Raw genomic sequence first — 5,953 nt, forward strand, 5'->3', positions numbered from 1 at the left:
ACTCTTCCAAAACAAGGTGGGCAGTTGGGGAGAAAACAGTGAAACAGATTTAGCAGTACAGAGCAAACCCTAAAACAGTATGAACAATCTAGAATGACAAAATGGAACCTGCGAGAACAAACTGGAACATGGGTCTCTCTCTCACTCCCTCTTATCCTGATGAGGATTGGCTTGGAGAAGAAACTGGAGGGACTTCTGGGTGGCTCAGTCAGTTAAGCGTCCAACTCTGGCTTAGGTCATGATCTCATGGTTCATGATTTTCAGCCTGCGTCAGGCTCTGTGCTGACAGCTCAGAGCCTGGACCCTGCTTCGGATTCTGTGTCTCCCTCTCTCTGCCTCTCCCCTTCTTGTTCTCTCTCTCTCTCTCTCTCTCTCTCTCTTTCAAAGATAAATAAACATGAAAAAGAAGAAGAGGAAGAAGAGGAAGGAAAAGAAAAGAAGAAGAGGAGGAGGAGGAGGAGGGAGAGGAGGAAGGAGAAAAGAAAGAGAAGGAGAAGAAGAAGAAGAAACTGGATCACTTTGCTACAGAGAACATGGTGTGCTTGGTCCCAAACCAGAGAAGTTGAAAAGAGAAAATGTAATAGCAGCCAGAAAAGATGGATATTGTGACCTTCCTCATTAACAAAGGGAGCCAGATCAGTGAAAATGTGTGTGAGCAACAACAGGCCTGCTGAATGGCCATTGCTTTACCTCCAAGTCTCATTTCCCCCTCTGTGGTCAACCCTAACTTGGAAATATTAACCCAGATAAGCCAGGTTGACAGAGTACAAAACTACCACATCTAGGTAGTTACAGAGTGTGTCTAGAATGCAGGAAGGAGAAAGGGGCTTAAAGTATACACCTGGATTTATTCCTTTAGCGGTAATACCCAAAGTGATTGGATAACATCACCTGAAACATGTTGCTGGAAAGTAGAAAAGTGTCTAAGAATGAAGCCCCAGAGCACTCTAATTTTTTGATATTAAGGATATGAGGAAGAACTTGCCAAGGACTCGAGTAGTAACAGAGTATAGGATGAAAATCTTATAAGGATTGGATCCAAAAAGTCAAGTGAAAACAGGGTGATTCAAGAAGGGAAAATGATTGTTTCTCCTCCCCTGCCCCGACCATTATTGAACTCCCCCATTGGGAAAATGGACCTTGGAGTTTCATTCAAATTGTTTCCCCAGACATAATAAAGAGTAGAAGACAGTACCAGTTTTTTTCTATGTCATTAGATGACAGAATCACTTGAAATACATATTTCCTTTCTAAATGAGAAAAATGTTTATTAAGAAAACAACAATTTAACAGCTCTCCCTTATGAGAATTTTATGGACTAGAGCACAATCTGAAGACAATTACAGTTTCAGTCATAAACACACTGCGTAGGTTGCTTATTTTATAACCAGAAGGTTGCTGAAGTTTGTGACATGCTGACATAAATATGTTATTAAAATTACAATGTTTGGTGGTAATTGTGATTAAACTCTTGGACAGCAGCTCCTCCAAAGAATGCAGCAATCATGTAGCCTCCTATCAGCAAATTTGTAGACATAATAATCTTTTACCACTACAGATAGCTTATGTTCCTTTTTTTAAAAATTTTTTTAAGTGTATTTATTTTTTAAGTGTATGAGAGAGAGAAAGAGAGAGCGAGAGCGAGCACGAGTGGGGGAGGGGCACAGAGAGAGGAAGACACAGAATCTGAAGCAGACTCCAGGCTCTGAGCTGTCAGCACAGAGCCTGATGCGGGGCTCGAACTCACTAACTGTTAGATCATGACCTGAGCCGAAGTCAGACCCGTAACCAACTGAGCCACCCAGGCACCCCATGATAACTTATATTCCTAAAGGAAGCCAATGAGAAGTCTTTCCTGTATTTTCTTCAGTCTGATAGTCAGATACCCCTTGTGGTCTACCATATTGTTTATGAAATTTTTTAACATTCCATAAGATTAAGTACAACACAGCCCCATTATCTTGAATGCCAAACCTGGAAATACTTTCATCCATTTTAAATATGTTCAAACCATATTCTTAGTTAAGGGTCTACATGTTACAATGTGAAGAAATGGAGAATTGCTGCAGAATGATTTTAATTCTTTCTCTGTAACGGCCTCTCTTGCCTGGCCTATAGACTGTGGCATTTTATCAACATGATTAGTACAGCCCAAGCATCTTTCTTTGCTTTAATCTGCAATCATACAGGGAATTGTGCCTCAAACAGGTAAGTATCCTTGATCCCCCTTGGCCACAAAGCCCTTTAAGGTCTAAGCTAAAATCCAAACAGATGGAATCTGTTTGCTGATATTTTGCAAGAATCATCATTAAATATACCCTTAGTACTGATTGCGATCTGAGTTGTATTTATTGCTGTGTTTATGTTTTTAATTGTGGTTTATATACACAATGGAGTACTATGTGGCAATGAGAAAGAATGAAATATGGCCCTTTGTAGCAACATGGATGGAACTGGAGAGTGTTATGTTAAGTGAAATAAGCCATACAGAGAAAGACAGATACCACACGTTTTCACTCTTATGTGGATCCTGAGAAACTTAACAGAAGGCCATGGGGGAGGGGAAGGAAAAAAAAAAAAAGGGAGGGAGGGAGCCAAACCATAAGAGACTCTTAAAAACTGAGAACAAACTGAGGGTTGATGGGGGGTGGGAGGGAGGGGAGGGTAGGTGATGGGCATTGAAGAGGGCATCTTTTGGGATGAGCACTGGGTGTTGTATGGAAACTAATTTGACAATAAATTTCATATAATAAAAATAAATAAATAAATAAAGTGACATAAAGTGGCAAAAAAAAAAAGCTTCTTCAAAATTATCTTCATCTTCTGGAGCCCCAATATCATTTCTTACAATCCTTTGTATAATCAAATCTCTGAGATTCTTTTTTCTTTACACATTTTAGATGTTAATCCATTTCTTCCACAGTTCCACTGTGCTAAATATTTAGCTACAATCACAGTCAATGGAGTGTGGCTATGGGCCTTTTTTTCCCCATATGATCCAAACCATAAGGCTATATAGACATTCTCTCAGCTCAGGAAGTGGCTTTATCTAGTTGTGGATCTTCTAATACATTATCTGGGTAAAATTCTATTGCTGGGTGTTCTTTTATAATGACTATCCCGTAGCCAACCATCTGTATATAGCCTACAGATTAAAAGAGAAACATGGGAATTCCAGAAGTTTTCAGCTAAATGTAGTAATGTACTTTCAGGGAGCCTACTTGCAACCACGGTAGAAAACCTACAGAAAAAAAAAAAAAAAAAAAAAAAAAGGCCATTGCTTCAGAAGGTTTTCTGAACTCTCTTCCAAAAACTAAATAGATACATTGTTATTTAATGCTTACAAGAATCTGCAACTTGAGCTTCGTTCTTGCTGACACTTCTATCTTATAGGAAAAAGTAATGTTTTCAATATCTTCTCTGTAGATCTGATTTCCAGCAATAATGGTAAATGAATCGATACCTGGTAGTTCCAAGCTTTAAGAATTTCAGGTCCTGTGGCTATTGGATCTATTAGGTAAACATAAGCAGATTCTAAAATCTCTTGCCCACAATTGATTACTACACAACTTCAGCTGCCCAGCCCCCAGAGAACAGCCAGCCTGCAAAGTACCACCATCACCTCCTGAAGTAATTTTTGTTTTTGTTTTTGTTTTTTTGAATAGGTTCCACGTGGAAGTATTTTTTTTTTAATCAGAAACCTTTCTGTCTCTTTTTCCAGCATTATTGAGATATAATTGACATATAACTTTGTGTAAGTGTAAGGTGTAGAACATAATGATTTGATACATTAAATACATTTTTTTAACCACAAATTTTTTTTTAATTGTTTTTAATTTTATTTTTTTAATTTACATCCAAATTAGTGAGCATCTAGTGCAACAATGATTTCAGAAGTAGATTACTTAATGCCCCTTATCCATTTAGCCCATCTCCCCTCCCACAACCGCTCCAGTAACCCTCTGTTTGTTCTCCATATTGAAGAGTCTCTTATGTTTTGTCCCCCTCCCTGTTTTTATATTATTTTTGTTTCCCTCCCCTTATGTGCATATGTTTTGTCTCTTAAAGTCCTCACATGAGTGAAGTCATATGACACTTGTCTTTCTCTAATTTCACTTAGCATAATACCCTCCAGTTCCATCCACATAGTTGCAAATGGCAAGATTTCATTCTTTTTGATTGCCGACTAATACTCCATTGTGTGTGTGTGTGTGTGTGTGTGTGTGTGTGTGTGTGTGTGTATATATATATATATATATATATATATATATATAAAGATAAAGGTGAATGGATAAAGAAGACGTGGTGTATATATACATGTATATATGTATACATATATATATATATACATGTATATATACACCACGTCTTCTTTATCCATTCATTCATCGATGAGCATTTGGGCTCTTTCCATACTCTGGCTATTGTTGATAGTGCTGCTATAAACATGGGGGTGCATGTGTCCCTTCGAAACAGCACACCTGTATCCCGTGGATAAATGCCTAGTAGTGCAATTGCTGGATCGTAGGGTAGTTCTATTTTTAGTTTTTTGAGGAACCTTCATACTGTTTTCCAGAGTGGCTGCACCAGCTTGCATTCCCTCATTAAAGACATTTTTAATATGCTTTAATATAGTGCAGGGATGAAGTTTAATATGAAACTGAAATTTCACTGTGAACATTTTCTGGTCATATGTTGTCCATTTCATTGATATAGAGTGTTACCTTGATGTTCTTGTTTAGTCAAATCTACGGGTGAGAGGAAGTGTACAAGGGAGTGAGAATAAACTACTTATCTGGAGCAAAAATAAAACCCTACAACTCTTGAGTTCAGATTTCATTTTAGGTCAGTTTTATACTAGTAAGTGAAGACCTCAGTATAAATTATATAAATGGTATAAACTACGAAGACTTTTTAACCTATCTGTCTTGTAGTCATTTTGTCAGTTGCTCTTCTACAGAGCTGGTGCTACAGTGTTTATTTCCAGCTCTCTAGTAGGGTCATTTAGCCTCTCTTTACCTTTAAAAATAGGGCTAAGTTGTTTGATTTACCTCAATGAGATGATATGCTGCTGATGAGATAACATTTGTGAAACCAGTTGACTGCCTCACAAAATACTTGCCACTGTGATTTCAAAACCACCAACTAGATTGTTTTCCTATCTGAAGAACAAACCCCTGAAATTAGATGATTCCTTCAGCTTTACATGGGTTTGGAGCAAAGGGAGATTCTCTCCTGCAAGAAAGAATGTATGGTTGCCAAAGGTGGCCTGTCTGTCTCAGAGAAATCTTGAATGATTACATGATGTGTCCATGCATGTGCATTGGGAATGTACATCTCTGAAAGATGCAGACGAAGCCCTCAAAGACAGACTCTGGTTCCTGGGAAAGCATCTATCTTCCCTGTGGACTGTTTTGAGGCATTACTATTTTCTAAGTTTTGCAGATTGTAAACCCAGATTATAAAATGGGAGACATTTTAGTCGACTTTATTTACCACTGACAACCCAGTTCTCAAAATTCTGCCCACTCTTCCTCCACATTTTACTAGCATGTCTAGTCTCTTTATCCTCTTCAATCTGCTTTGTTTCAAACTGCTGCGATCTTCTCACTTTGAATGTTGTGATGATCTCCTTCCTGTTCTTGCTTTCATTATTCTGTTTCTCCCTTACTTTCTTCATATTCATGGCATATGTTCATCTTTGATCTGGTTTCCATTCTGTTGAAACTATGCTCTGCTACTTTCATGAATAGAGTTTTTGTTTTAGTTATTCTAAAAAACAAACAGCTTTCTGAAGATATGATGTGTTTTATACTTTAGCCTTTGCACATGTAATTTCTGTCTGAAATCCCCTTCTGTGGGAGCTGCAGTATGATGTGGTGATTGGTAGTTGCCATAAGGATTGGTGGCTGGTGTAAAGATTTTGGAAGCTGGATGCTTGTGTTCAAGTCCT

At 38.0% G+C, this 5,953-nt stretch overlaps 1 pseudogene; it reads right to left on the minus strand.

The window, feature by feature from the left end:
- Positions 1-1,820: 1,820 nt before the first annotated feature.
- LOC109271051 (NEDD8-activating enzyme E1 regulatory subunit-like) lies at positions 1,821-5,686 on the minus strand (annotated as a pseudogene).
- Positions 5,687-5,953: the final 267 nt, after the last annotated feature.

Source organism: Panthera pardus, unplaced genomic scaffold (assembly GCF_024362965.1).
Source record: "Panthera pardus isolate Hobbes unplaced genomic scaffold, ASM2436296v1 HiC_scaffold_12, whole genome shotgun sequence".
Lineage (NCBI taxonomy): Eukaryota > Metazoa > Chordata > Mammalia > Carnivora > Felidae > Panthera > Panthera pardus.